Below are 17,430 nucleotides of genomic sequence, written 5' to 3'. Positions count from 1 at the left end.
GGGCTGACGTTTCTTCTTTAGTGCTTCTCTTGCGCACCATATGGTGATTCTCATCTATTAAACTAGTGGAAAACCTGGACTCAAAAGAAAAACATGAGAGCGGATGTTTTCACAGTGTCTCAATACTGAACTACTGCATCATTTAGAGCATCAATCATCGTCAATCAATCATTTCATTTCAAAATATATTAATAACCCATGACATATCTTTTAAATTGTTTTGTGCCCATCCAAAATGTTTCGAGGTTGAACGCTTCACAGGTGAAGGTCAGCTCAAAGCAATATAATGTGCAATAACAGCATGAACTAGAACACATCGTTACACAACGCCACGTTATTGCAAAACAAGTATCAAGAAACACCTCAGAAACTTGTCATTTTTGTTATATCACTATATATATCCATATATCACTCACTATACATCACTATATATCCTTATAACACACACACTATATACAGTATATCACTATATATCCATATATATATATATATATATCCATATATATATATATATATATATATATATATATATATATCACTCACTATACATCACTATATATATCCATAAATCACTCACTATATTATCAATATATATCCATATATCACTCACTATACATCACTATATATCCTTATAACACACACACTATATACAGTATATCACTATATATCCATATATATATATATCACTCACTATACATCACTATATATCCTTATAACACACACACTATATACAGTATATCACTATATATCCATATATATATATATCACTCACTATACATCACTATATATCCTTATAACACACACACTATATACAGTATATCACTATATATCCATATATATATATATCACTCACTATACATCACTATATATCCTTATAACACACACACTATATACAGTATATCACTATATATCCATATATATATATATCACTCACTATACATCACTATATATATCCATAAATCACTCACTATATTATCAATATATATCCATATATCACTCACTATATATCCATAAATCACTCATCATTATAAATCATATATATATATATATATATATATATATCATATATATATATATATATATATATATATATATATATATATATCATCTTAAATACATTTTAAAAAATCTAGCTTTATGGGATTCATAAGCAAGTCTGATAATTAATTTCAGCAAAAGCAACATTTAATAGTCAGAACATGCAAATGAGCTGAAATACTGCTGAAAAAGGCATTTATTTTGCATTGTAACATTGTCTGTTTGACACTACACAGTTAGATCTGTCATGTAGCGTGACTTGTTTCGGTGTTGTCTGGGAAGGAAGTCATCATGAAGGAGGGATGTTGATGTTGTTTGTCGTCGGTGTGGAGTGAAGTGTTGGTGTCGAGCTGTTCGCTCACATGTGAGCACAGAGAAACATTCACAAACTAAAAGGCCTCTATTGTGTCTAAGAAATGCGTCAAAGCTGACCGTTCTGGAGAAGAACACGCACTGAGAAAAATCCCAGCAATGCTGACAGAGGGAGTGAGAGAATGAGAGACTCGGAGGTAGAAAAGATGCTCTGAGAGCGATGGAGTGAGAGAAAAGTGACGTTCACAATATGATGAAATCACCTTTTTATGGAATACTGCAGTTATTCTAAATGATTTATCTGTCATTATCGTTTTAAATTCATCTTCCTCATAATCTTGAATCAGAATAACTTCCTCTCCTACATCTCTTTTCTTCTCTGATGACGAGGGCGAGGCAACCTCTCATGAGATCCACCAATAGCAAACCACTACCATCCAACTTCCGTTTCATGCCGACTTTAAACAGGTCAGTAGATAATGTGACTGTATACGTCATCAAGTTTAAAACATGACCAACTACCAAACACATGGACAGCAGTGTTTTGAGTGTGATGATTTTATGATGGTGAGACGAGACATAAAACAAGCACAACTATGAAGAAAATCTTTTGGCAGGGACGACAAACACATTTTAGCATCATTATATAAAAAAAAACTGTTTAGAACAAAAAACAATAGACTATCATTGAATGTTGCCACTGACCAATCAGAACTAATTATTCAAGAGAACAATGTAACTATTATAAATCATGAAATTATTAAAGCTAAGCACAATGCGTTGACTTCACTGCAGAAATGATCATGGTTTCCATGGGAACTAGTGTACATGAACCCGTGAGAGTCAAAATAGTGAGTGTTTATTAAAGCTTGATTCTTTTTCACTGTAATAAAGTCGCCCAAAGCCCTCATGGGTGTTCAAGGGTGTTTCTCACCCACAGCCATTCATTCTGAGAGAGAACTGACCTTTTTCTGACAGAACAGAGTATGTCAGAGGTCGCATTCACATCACCAGTCAATCCGGCCAGTTCAGTGTTGTTTAATGAGGCAGTTCATGTGACTTTCTAAATGCAGCCCATATATCACACACTATATATCCATATATCACTCACTATATATCACTATATATCCATATATCACACACTATATATCACTATATATCCATATATCACACACTATATATCACTATATATCCATATATCACACACTATATATCACTATATATCCATATATCACACACTATATATCACTATATATCCATATATCACACACTATATATCCATATATCACACACTATATATCACTATATATCCATATATCACACACTATATATCACTATATATCCATATATCACACACTATATATCACTATATATCCATATATCACACACTATATATCACTATATATCCATATATCACACACTATATATCCATATATCACACACTATATATCACTATATATCCATATATCACACACTATATATCCATATATCACACACTATATATCACTATATATCCATATATCACACACTATATATCCATATATCACTCACTATATATCACTATTTATCCATATATCACACACTATATATCCATATATCACTCACTATATATCACTATATATCCATATATCACACACTATATATCCATATATCACTCACTATATATCACTATATATCCATATATCACACACTATATATCCATATATCACTCACTATATATCACTATATATCCATATATCACACACTATATATCCATATATCACTCACTATATATCACTATATATCCATATATCACACACTATATATCCATATATCACTCACTATATATCACTATATATCCATATATCACACACTATATATCCATATATCACTCACTATATATCACTATATATCCATATATCACACACTATATATCCATATATCACTCACTATATATCACTATATATCCATATATCACACACTATATATCCATATATCACTCACTATATATCACTATATATCCATATATCACACACTATATATCCATATATCACACACTATATATCCATATATCACTCACTATATATCCATATATCACACACTATTTATCCATATATCACACACTATATATCCATATATCACTCACTATATATCACTATATATCCATATATCACACTATATATCCATATATCACTCACTATATATCACTATATATCCATATATCACACACTATATATCACTATATATCCATATATCACACACTATATATCCATATATCACTCACTATATATCACTATATATCCATATATCACACACTATATATCACTATATATCCATATATCACACACTATATATCCATATATCACACACTATATATCACTATATATCCATATATAACTAAATATATATCACTATATATCCATATATCACACACTATATATCCATATATCACACACTATATATCACTATATATCCATATATCACACACTATATATCCATATATCACACACTATATATCACTATATATCCATATATCACACACTATATATCCATATATCACACACTATATATCACTATATATCCATATATCACACACTATATATCCATATATCACACACTATATATCACTATATATCCATATATCACACACTATATATCCATATATCACACACTATATATCACTATATATCCATATATCACACACTATATATCCATATATCACACACTATATATCCATATATCACACACTATATATCACTATATATCCATATATCACACACTATATATCCATATATCACACACTATATATCACTATATATCCATATATCACACACTATATATCCATATATCACACACTATATATCACTATATATCCATATATCACACACTATATATCCATATATCACACACTATATATCACTATATATCCATATATCACACACTATATATCACTATATATCCATATATCACACACTATATATCCATATATCACACACTATATATGACTATATATCCATATATCCATATATCATTCACTATAGATCACTATATATCCATATATCACTCACTATATATCACTATATATCCATATATCACACACTATATATCCATATATCACACACTATATATCACTATATATCCATATATCACACACTATATATCACTATATATCCATATATCACACACTATATATCCATATATCACACACTATATATCACTATATATCCATATATCACACACTATATATCACTATATATCCATATATCACTCACTATATATCACTATATATCCATATATCACACACTATATATCACACACTATATATCACTATATATCCATATATCACACACTATATATCACTATATATCCATATATCCATATATCATTCACTATAGATCACTATATATCCATATATCACTCACTATATATCACTATATATCCATATATCACACACTATATATCCATATATCACACACTATATATCACTATATATCCATATATCACACACTATATATCCATATATCACACACTATATATCACTATATATCCATATATCACACACTATATATCACTATATATCCATATATCCATATATCATTCACTATAGATCACTATATATCCATATATCACTCACTATATATCACTATATATCCATATATCACACACTATATATCCATATATCACACACTATATATCCATATATCACTCACTATATATCAATATCCATATATCACTCACTATATATCAATATCCATATATCACTCACTATATATCAATATCCATATATCACACTATATATCCACATATCACACACTATATATCCATATATCACGCACTATATATCAATATCCATATATCACTCACTATATATCAATATCCATATATCACTCACTATATATCAATATCCATATATCACACTATATATTATGGGTGTGATGAGATCTCCTGTCACAAGATCTCGCAAGATTAAATTGTGACGAGATTTCTCGTCGAGATGAAAAGCAGTCTCGTGATAGTGTGAGGGTGAAATTAGGAAAGAATATGCCATCGCTACGTTTACATTACGCCTCCACTGTTGTTTTGCTTTTTATAGAAATAAAAAAACATTTAATTCAGTTGGATAACGGTTGCTGCCGCTCCCTATTCAGAGTACGCGCAATTGCTAAAGTGTAAGTACACGCGAGCGCGTATTGAAACGCAATGTCAATACCCCGCATTTGAAAGCGGCTCCCTGATGAATGCAAATATCTTCCAATATGAAAGCGATCTTAGGCTGGGCTGTGTAGTTGTAAGCATCTCTCAGCTCTGTATCATGCTTTAAGAAAAATTTGGTCTCTATTTGCACTTTGAATATTGAGAGAGTGCTTTGATTATGGTTGCACTTATTGATTGCACTTAAGACTAAAAGAAAACTTATTTTTATGGTAACACTTTACAATAAGGTTTCGTTTGTTAATGTTAGTTAACTTTACATGAACTAAGAAGAACAATTTTAGTTCATGTTAATTTCAGCATTTACTAGTACATTGTTAAAATCAAAAGTTGTATTTGTCAACATTACTTAATGAACTATCATGAACTAACCATGAATGACTATTTTTATTTTTTACTAACATTATCAAAGATTAATAAATACTGTAGCAAAGATATTGCTCATTGTTGATTGTTGGTTAATACATTAATGTTAATAAATGAGACCTTATTGTAAAATTTTACAATTTTTATTCACACTCTTTATTTCTATGATCAGTTTGTGGAAAGGAGTTCAGTTAGGAGGTCAAAAGTTGTAGAAGCTCATAAATCATGTACAGTCAGGCCTGAAGAGACTCATGAAATCATACAGGAGAGAAGCCAGTTTGCAGCAAAACCTTTTACAGTGTTTGAATATTGTCTTTTACTGCATATGATAATTCACACTCAGAAAGTAGAACTGAAATGACATTAATTACAAGATGATTAGTTAAAACATTTCAAATACACCTGCAGATTATTTTTCTAATCATGTATTTCATCTTTGAGGATTTCTTAAAAATAGTGTGTAAAAATCTTGTCGCGTCTCGTGAACTCAATCTCGTGTCTCGTCTTGTGAGCTTCCTGTCTCGTCACACCCCTACTATATATCAATATCCATGTCACACACTACATATTGCTAAATATCCATATTTCACACATTATATATCCGTATATCACACACTATACATCAAACTATATATTGCTAAATATCCATATATCCATATATATATATACACACACACACACACACACACACACACACATACATATATACACATATATGCATATATATATATACACATATATACATTTTTGCATCATTGACTCTGTTATTGTGAAGCTGCTTTGAAACAATCTGATTTATATAAAGCACTAAAGAGGACATAAATGTTAAATGTAAATTAAGGAAAACTTAAAGAATGTTCAATCATTGCATTTCCTTAGCTCATTTTAATTAAGTAAACTGAACAAGAAAATTGCCACAAAATTACATTTTTACTTTGCAATTTTTTAATATATAATTTTTATTATATGAAAGTAGCTGAACTTTCTGTCTTAAATGGATAGTTTACAGAAAAATGATTTACTCACCCTCACATTGTTCCAAAAGTAGAACGTTTTTCTTCTGTCGAACATTAAAAATGAAGTGTCACAACATTTGAGAATGTGCATCGATACTGTATGTTATTTTATTTTTCTATGTAATTTTATATAGTGAAACTCATAATAGATTACCCACTAAATTCACAGTAGAAAAAAAATCATATACTTTATTATGTGGTCATAAGTGGAAAATGTTAGAAACAATTTGATTTTTTTCATGTTCAAAATAATGTCATCCAGAAGATACATCAAAATATAATCATTATATATCATGTCAAGCACAGTCCTCAAAAACAGCCATTATTCATTAGAAAGACAAGGAGCATGTCATACATTGATCAAAAATGATTTCTGAAAAGCTTGGAACGGTTCCTGTGCTGGATTGAGAGCGCTCCTCTCGGATCCTTTCAGACAGTGTTGTGTTGTGTGTGTAACCCCGGGTGTCTGCCTGTGTTAGATTAGCGATGCATATTTCGCAGCAGCTGTAAAATCCATGAGTGCAGAACATCTGGCCCTGAAGGGAAGCCCTTTATAGGGGACACATGAGTGCAGACGGAGCCTCAAACACAGCTGGCAGCACAATCCCTTCCAGGTGAGTGTGTTTCAGCTTCTGATTCACACATTTAACATCAACTTTCACCTGAGCTCTGCTGCACAACAAAAGTACAAAGGTAAATGGATTCCAATAACTTAATTCATTAACATACGGACTCTAATGTATAGGAGTATTTTACAACCCCTGATCTCCAAAATCTGAGGCCAGAGTAGAAGTAACTTTGATTATTCAAACCTAAACACACTTTAGAGCTGGAATACAAGTAGGGTCTTAAAGTTGCTGACCCTTCATTTCAGTAAGAGTCACTAGATTAACTTGATAATCATAATCTTCATCTGCATAATCTCTCTCACACAATGCATTTATTCATCTATTCAGAGGGGAGGCTGGGAAATGTATCTATCTGCTTTTATAAACTAGAATTCTTCAGAGGGTCATTTGACCGCTTTTACCGGCTGCCCTTTGACCTTGACATCTCTACTTATAGTAAATGCAATGGCCATCTGAAGGCCATATACAGTTGAGCTCAAAAGTTTACATACCCCTTGCAGATTCTAGAAAATTGTTAATAATTTTAATGCTCTGTTCTTCAGAAATATCCTTGATTTTCCAGGATCTTCTGCATATGTGAACCCTTTCCAAAAAGGTTCAAACATTCACTGATGCTCCAGAAGGAAACACGATGCATTGAGAGCCGAGGGGTGAAAACTTTTTGAATTGGATGAACAGAATAAATTGTACTTTTTTTGTCTTCTGGGAAACATGCAAGTATCTTTTGTAGCTTCCAAAGGTCAGTACTAAATGAAAAATGATGTTCTTTAAACAAACACACTTGCACATCATCATCTGGAGCATCAGTGAATGTTTGAACCTTTTTTAATAGTTGTGTTTGTGTCCTCAGTGTGAAAAGACGGATCTCAAAAATCATTCAGTCACTGCTGGAAAGGGTTCAAATATGCAGAAGATGGATATTTTTATAAATTCTGCTATTTTTTTCCTCTTGTGGACTTTTTGTAAACATCTGTAATGTGAAATACTTGGTAACGCTTTAGATTACAGCCCGGAAAGTACTGCGTAATTACAACGAATTTACAGCATAACTTTCAATAATTATAGTGTAACTATACAGTAAGTATGTGTAAGTATAGGGGAACAATTTGTGAAGTATTGGGAATAAAGGGGTAACAACCAGGAAAAATAACAAATTATTTATACTGTAAATATTTTATATCTAAGGGGTACTTATGACATGGGCCGTAAATTAAAGTGGAGCTTGTTACCCTCTTATTTCATTTAGTTACAGGGTAAGTAATTAATAAAATGCAAACAATCTGATGTCACTGACTCCGAAACCTTTATTTGAAAAACAACTTTATTAAAAACAGGTCTACAACACTTATTATTCATTTTTTTAAATCAACTTTTCATTTCAAACTCTAAAGTCCTGACAGAAAGTAACAAGTTGTGTCAGTTTTTTGGTTGTTGTTGTTTCTCGCTTGGCTTCCACCTGCTCTCGTTTCTCAGCTGATGAATCTTAAGAAGGAATCCCGTTGCTATTCTGTATTATAAGAAAATACAGTACACCCCAAAATTAGCAACCCACATTGAAATGAGCAACGTGAAGCTTTCAAGACGTTCTTGCAGGAGATTCGTGTGAAACTCGCGCGAGAACTGCCGTCTCTGTTATTCTGTCTTGTTTGTTTCTCATTCTCATTATCTGTTATTCTGTGTATTTTGTTGTGAGCATTACAAAAAAAATAATAATAAAAAAAAAAAAAAAACTGACGGCATCCAACATCTGCGTGAGTTTACGCTACGTCACGCTTCAAGTTACGTCACGCATGAACTCTCAACCCTCGCATGCACGCGCAGAAGACAGCTGTTTTTAAAAATATTAAAATATTTGGTATTTTTCTTACAAATACTTATTGTTTCAGTTCAGAAGACATCGATTCATCCATTAGGGTCGTATGGATTACTGTAGTTATTGCTGTTTGTGCTGTTTGATGCTTCGACTTTTAGGAACACGTGAGCTTGCATTATAAAGCGTTCCCAGATGATAATTTTTTTTACTAAAATCCTTTTTGTGTTCATCTTAAGAAGGAAAGTCGTATACATCTCAGATGGCATGAGGGTAAAAGATGAGTAAACGGTGAGCACATTTCCGGGTGTTCGGTATTTTTAAATACAGAATAGCAAATGGGATTCCCTCTTAAGATTCATCAGTGGAAAGAAAGAAAAAGAGGAACAAGAGGAGGAGGAAGCCAAGCAAGAGAAACAAATAAGAAGTGTTGTAACTTTAAATCTGTTTTGAAATAAGTTGTTTATTTATTTATTTGTATTAATTACTTACCCTGTAACTACATGAAACAAGAGTGTAACAAGCTCCACTTTAATTTACGGCCCGTAACGTCATACGTACCCCTTAGTTATAAAATATTAAAAGTATGAATAATTTGTTATTTTTCCTGGTTGTTACCCCTTTATTCCCAATACTTCACATATTGCACATATACTTACTGTATAGTTACACTATAATTATTGAAAGTTACGCTGTAAATTTGTTGTAATTACGCAGTACTTACCGGGCTGTAATCTAAAGTGTTACCAAATACTTTATTCACAAGAGTACTAAATAAAAAATAACATGCAATTTTCATGATCCTTCTTATTTTGTTAAAATGATTAATATTTTTGCAGATTCTGCAAGGGGTATGCAAACTTTTGAGCTCAATTGTATATCCATATATCACTCACTATATATCGCTATACATATATCCATAAATTACACACACACACACACACACACACACACACATAGCTCACTATATAATTTTATATATATAAAATATATATATAAAATATATATATAAAATATATATATAAAATATATATATAAAATATATATAAAAAATATATATATAAAATATATATAAAAAATATATATATAAAATATATATATAAAAATATTATATATATATATATATATATATATATATATATATATATATATATATATGCATGTATGTTAGGAAATGTCTCTATTTGCATTTAAAAACTAGAATTCTTCAGAGGGTCATTTGACCTCTATTACCTGCTGACCTTTGACCTTGACATCTCTACTTGTAGTAATGCAATGGCCATCTGAAAGCCAGTTCCTACTGATTGGTTTGCACTTCACACAAGGCCGTATCTAATGATTCAGCCAGAGAGTCGGTTTGCATAAATGATTACAAGTTTAACATGGTTGCATAAACTACTAAGACTAATCTTACAAAGTTAGTGATCACATTTTTTTCTTCTTCAAGTTACATATAAACATAGATTGGTCTCATTTGACAAAAAAGTAAGTCTGATTGCCCTTTGACTCACTGCTAGTACTTGTTTATGCCGGTTGTATTGGGAAGTTTCTCAGCTGGACTGGCCCGTGTTGTTTTACAGGTGTTGAACAGGCCGAGCGCTCGAGGGGTGAGACGTGCAGCCGTGGTTAATGTGTGGCAGCAGTGCTGCTCCAATAACTGACCTGAGGTCAGAGGAACCATCAATTCTCCTTCCGGGACACAGAGTTATGGACACATTAAAGCTGACCGTAGACGTCAGAGAAACACGATCTGGCCCAAACACTCAGCTCCTGTTTTCATCTGCGCAGCGAGACAGATCTCAGATCAGTTTTCAATGCACTCAGTGCGGCAAAGATCAAGGTTTGAGAGAAAACTGCTGCTGCTGGATCAGGCCAGATTCTGAGCTGTAATGCGTTCTGCAGTCCATCCGCGGACGAGAGCGTAACGTTTGGCAGCTCAGGATGGCTTTCCCTGCACAGCACGGACATAACGGCGCTTCTCTAAGTGAAAAGCCATCGCTGACCGCTGGTTCTGGTTTGCGCTGGTCAACAGACTTCATCGGAAGGAACTGCTCTACCATAAACCAGCCTGGATGTTTTTCAGCAAAATGACACCCATGATCCATTTTTGACCCAAGTCGAGTCAGCTTTATTTCTATTGCGCTTTATACAAAACCGATCGTTTCAAAGCAGCTTCAAAATAACTTTAAAGCCAGAATACAAATTTCCTGAGAATTTACTCACCTCCATGTCATCCAAGATGTTCATTTCTTTTCGACAGAAGAAAGTAATGAATGTTTTTGAAAATTCCAGGACTTCAATGGGGTTCAACGGGTTGAAGGTCCAAATGTCAGTTTCAGTGCAGCTTCAAAGAGCTCTACATGATCCCAGACGAGGAATAAGAGTCTTATCTAGAGAAACCATCGGCCATTTTCTAAAAATAAAAAAACAAAACAATTATATACTTTTTAACTACAAATGCTCGTCTTGCACTGCTCTGTGATGCTCCACGCATGACGTAATCATGTTGGAAAGGTCACACTAATCCTTTAACTATGAAAGGAGTCATTTTTCAGATCAATTTCAATTTAATTTAATTCCCTCAGCACCTAAAGAACCAGGATTAACACAGCTTTGGAAAACATGGATATATTTTAAAAGCGTGATTTCTAGAGCTGGAAAAGGCACGGAAATTAGTAAAATCTTTAAAAGTCATGGATATTTCTTTAACAAATAAACATTTTTATAACTATCATCAAGCTTTAAAATATTTTCAGGTAGAAATTGCACAAAATAATTATAAAGGACTAGAAAAGTAAAATAAAATGTAAACCCTGAAAAGCATTCAATTATTGAAACTGCTTCTGTAATTTGTTGTTGTTGTTGTTATTTTAAAATTTAATCAAGCAAATATTGTATTATAAATATAATTTAGAATATTTATATAAATATTTAAATATTTCATTAAATTATACTGCCATGTTTCTGTTTGCATTTTATTTCCTAGTTTCTGTAAATAAAAAAGGTTAAAAGATCAGCTTTTTTTTCAAATACAGCGGGGAATCAACTCAGAGAAAGAAGATTAGAAAAGAAGTCTATGCTTGGAAATCAGAAAGGAAAGATCTCAAACGCTCAGACGTGAGATCACTGAGAAATCTATTATTTTCCATGAGCTTCCATTAACATGTTTCCCACACACGATTAGATTCCTCCTGGGTTTAATAGCAGAATTAGCGCTCGTTTGCGGTTGTTAATCGAGGCGCTGATTACACTGCTGATGGCCATTCAGCTCTCAGGTATCTCACAAAAACAAATGCAGTCGTTTGGGTTTATATACTTCAATATGACGTGTTAATTACTAAAGGTTGGCAGGAAAGCGCAGACACAATGAAGTGAGCAGTGTTTCCACATGTGGAGATGTTTAGTGTCCGTCTGAACGGCTTCTGTCTTAAACTGCTGTAATTGAAGAGGAAGAGCGTTAGGAAGCAGTCGTTAACAGGCATTAGTGCTCCACACACACACACACACACACACACACACACACACACAGCAGGTCTTTCACACCGTTATAGTGGGTCACGTCTCCTTCAGCTGTAAACACCACACACATGCGATTTTCATGTGCAACACATGCATATGAACCGATCCATACACACTCCACGCACCGATTCACTGCAGTAAATGACACACACGTGCACACACACACACACACACGCTTCATAAATCACAATTAACACATGTAAATCTCACACAGCTGCGTTCAACACACACAGACAAATGTGGCACAATGTAGGATTCAGATACTCTTCTGAAGAAGTGCACATCGTAATAGTACACTGCAAAAAAAGCCTTTTGTCTTGCTTTCGTTAGAAAGATATAAACATTCCTAAATCAAGATGCATTTACTGGAGAAGCAAAATGACTGAAGATATTAAGACTTAAAGGGTTAGTTCACCCAAAAATGAAAATAACATCATTTATTACTCACCCTCATTTCGTTCCACACCCGTAAGACCTTCGTTCATCATCAGAACACAAATTAAGATATTTTTGATGAAATCCGATGGCTCAGTGAGGCCTGAGCAATGACATTTCCTCTCTCAAGATCCATTAATGTACTAAAAACATATTTAAATCAGTTCATGTGAGTACAGTGGTTCAATATTAATATTATAAAGCCACAAGAATATTTTTGGTGCGCCAAAAAAACAAAATAACGACTTATATAGTGATGGCCGATTTCAAAACACTGCTTCAGTAGCTTCGGAGCGTTATGAATCTTTTGTGTCAAATCATGATTCGGATCGCGTGTCAAATTGCTGAAATCACGTGACTTTGGCGCTCCGAACCGCTGATTCATAACGCTCCGAATCTTCCTGAAGCAGTGTTTTGAAATCGGCCATCACTATATAAGTCGTTATTTTGTTTTTTTTGGCGCACCAAAAATATTCTCGTGGCTTTATAATATTAATATTGAACCACTGTACTCACATGAACTGATTTCAATATGTTTTTAGTACATTAATGGATCTTGAGAGAGGAAATGTCATTGCTCAGGCCTCACCAAGCCATTGGATTTCATCAAAAATATCTCAATGTGTGTTCTGATGATGAACAAAGATCTTACGGGTGTGGAACGACATGAGTAATAAATGACTAAATTTTCATTTTTGGGTGAACTAACCCTTTAATTATTAAAAGGAAGTGAGTTTGTGCTTAAAACAAGAGCAAATATCGGTCAGTGGAATCAGAAAAATAAACTTCATTCAAAGGGAAAACAATATTTTTCTGACCCCACACACTCACAGTTAGCAGGAGTTTTAATAATCCTTCACTGTTCTAGTTGGTTGATTTTATTGGTGCCTCGACTGTTTATAAGCGACACATGCTCTCACACGACGCCAGCCAATGCAGCGCGCACACACACACACACACACACACACACAGATCTTGATCCAAGTCCAATGCTGCACACTTCCTCCTTTATATGTAAACAGGCACCTATACGTCTGGAAAAATGATATTTTTGATCCTGACAAAATCATATCAGATAAAAAGATATTAGATATGCACAAAGTGAAAAACCCACAGCGACTGAACGGAAAAATCGAGCCAATAGGAGCGATGAGATCTGACATACACAAGTCGTGACATCAGCCCTCTAAACCACACAATGAGGAAATAACCTCAATGATGTCATGAGGCCGTCAGAATCGATCGGTTCAGAGTCGCCGTTCACTTCGCTTCACTTCACTTCAGATAATGGGTCTGATTATCTCTCAGTGCATTTACTCATTTGCTTTGAAATTAGAGTCAAACGTTTGCAGTTTATTTGCTTCTTAATCCTAAAACTCTCAGTGTGGTTCAAGAACTTGAGTTTTCAATTTTAAGACAAAAAGGTTGTAAATAAGGAGAATTAATGATTGAATAATGTTTATTCTGTTTTTCAGTTGAACAAGTATGTCTACAAGCTGTGCATTTCATAAAATTTCATTAAGATTTAAAGCGAATTAAAACAAAATTCATTCAAACTAAATCCATTAAATGATCCCATGATGGAACCACTGAAAGCGTCTGATGGAAACCTTTAAGCAAGCAAATTTTATTTATATAGCACTTTTCTAAATAAATTAATGCAATTCAAAGTGCTTGACAAGGAATACAAGGATAAGGACAAGAATAAAGCAATTAATAAAATTAAAAAGAACAATTAAAAAGTAAAATAGACCCATTAAGATACATAAAGCATAAAGATTTAAAGCTATTAATGTTTTCAGCACATCTTATGTTTTCTGGCTTTAATACTGGTGTAATATGATCTCTCTTTTTGGCTTTTGTCAGTATTCGAGCAGCAGTGTTTTGGATTAATTGTAATTGGTTAATTGTGTTCTTTGGTAGACCAGTAAGAAGGGCATTACAATAGTCAAGTCTGCTAGTTATAAATGCATGCATTAATTTTTCTGTATTGCTCAGAGATAGAAATGGTCATTTAAAGTTTAAGGTTTCATTTAGAAACTTTACTTCTGATAAGAGTGTAATACGTCATTCTTAAATGTTCTAGATTTTGCTGTTTGAATCATTTATTTATATTTATTGCAGCAGCACAAATGCATGTGCTCAATGAATATATCATTATTAATAATCTGAAAGCGATCAGCATCTATATGGTCATATTTTAAAGTAAAAAAACAAAAAACAAAACAATCCAAAAAAACATGTCCGCAGAAATACTCTTGCAGTACAGAAACAATCTAACTGCAGTTTTGGGTGTTGCTCTTGTTTCTGACCAAATAACAGAAAGAAACCTGCATAATACTAACACACACACACACATATATGTATACATATATTATATATGTATATACGGGTCAAAGACATTGAGATGTCAGCATCAATAGAAATTTACAAAAGTGATTTTATATACATAGAAAGCACATTAAATGCAAGTAAAATGTCAACTTTTAAGGTTTCAAATAAGTTTTGGAAGAATAAAATGTCAAAATGTGGGTGAAATAATGTTCCATTGTCATTCAGTGTAACGCTTATATTTATATAAAAACTGAAACAATATACTTATTCTGACCTGTACGTGTTAAAATATATAAAGGAATAAGTGAGCATACTAAATTTTATTGCATTTTAAATGCGTGAAAAATTATTGCTGACGAAATGGACAAAACCTTGGAAAGTTTTTTTTTAGCATTTGGGGTAAAAGTAATTAGTCTTTAATATGACCAAACATAGATTTTTGTTGTAAATATCCCTGACAAGATTTTTACATTGAATGTTATTTTAGTGGGTGTCTTCTGTAAATCATGGTGAAAATGTATATTTAATTTTTGCTCAGAAAAAAAATAAATAATAAACAGGACCAATTCTGATGCATTGAAAAAAACAAACAGAAAAAAAACAATTCAAAGCTGTATTACACTTATTGTTTTAATACATGTCAGTTTTGTATGCTGATTTTGTTTGTTTGTTGTGGTTGTGTGTGTGTGTGTGTGTGTGTGTGTGTGTGTGTGTGTGTGTGTGTGTGTGTGTGTGTGTGTGTGTGTGTTTTTTCACAGTAACAGCACACAAGCCAACTGTAGAGCAGTAACACATCTTCCTCAAACCTGGGGTGAGTTTCCCGAAAGCATCGTTGGTGAACCATGGTCGTAAGTCCCATTGAACTCTATTGGTAACGACCGAACTTGCGACCATAGTTCGCTTCGGGAAACGCACCCCTGATTAGTTTCTAGGAAAAGAAACAGTTAACTAGAACGGATCTCTAGCGCCCTCTTGCTGCAGGAGATGTAATCATATTTCTACTGTGTTTTCACAGTGTTGGCATATGCAAACCTGCACACGGTTGTCAGTGAGGAAGAGGAAGAAGAAAGACTGCAAACACCATTTTCGATCACTACTCTAAGTCTGCATAAAAAGACTCAAATTAAAACGAGCTACATTCACTCCTGGTGGAATGTTGACTTCATTTTCCTGACACTGTGATCCACTCAAACATCAAAACAAACACGCTTTGAACATTCGCACATTATCTGTCAAAAATTAGGGGAAAAAAAGTTCAGACTAATATTTACACTGAACTCTGATAGAGAGCTACTTATGGCTCAATAAAACACATTACTCACCTGTTGAGTCATGAAACACCATCATCTTAGCATCGCTTTTACATTTCAAATCCCTCTCCATCTCCGGAAATCCGATCCCGATGTTGATTCTGGGTTTATTATGAGCTCTGAGTTCTCTTTTCTCCAGCACACTCTTAAAACGGAGATTTAGCGGCTCCATGTCAACCTTTCTCCTCGTTTTGACAACTAACATCCGCCAGACACGCTCAAAGCAGCCGGAGCAACTTTTCTCCATTTACGGATATGACGACACACACGGGAGAGTGACGCGTGTAGGCAATTTCCCGCGAAAACCGTCCCGTCAGGTCTAGAATATAAACACTTATTATAGGCTTACAGTAGTGAATCAGAGTAATACAAAAACAAGTTCTGGAAGAAGGATTTATTGATTTATTTATCATATTTATATGTATTAATTTAAATTGATTAAATTTTGTTTATTTTGTACAAAAAACAAA

Source organism: Chanodichthys erythropterus, chromosome 15 (assembly GCF_024489055.1).
Source record: "Chanodichthys erythropterus isolate Z2021 chromosome 15, ASM2448905v1, whole genome shotgun sequence".
NCBI classification, from domain to species: Eukaryota; Metazoa; Chordata; class Actinopteri; order Cypriniformes; family Xenocyprididae; genus Chanodichthys; species Chanodichthys erythropterus.
This window is presented reverse-complemented; position numbering follows the sequence as displayed.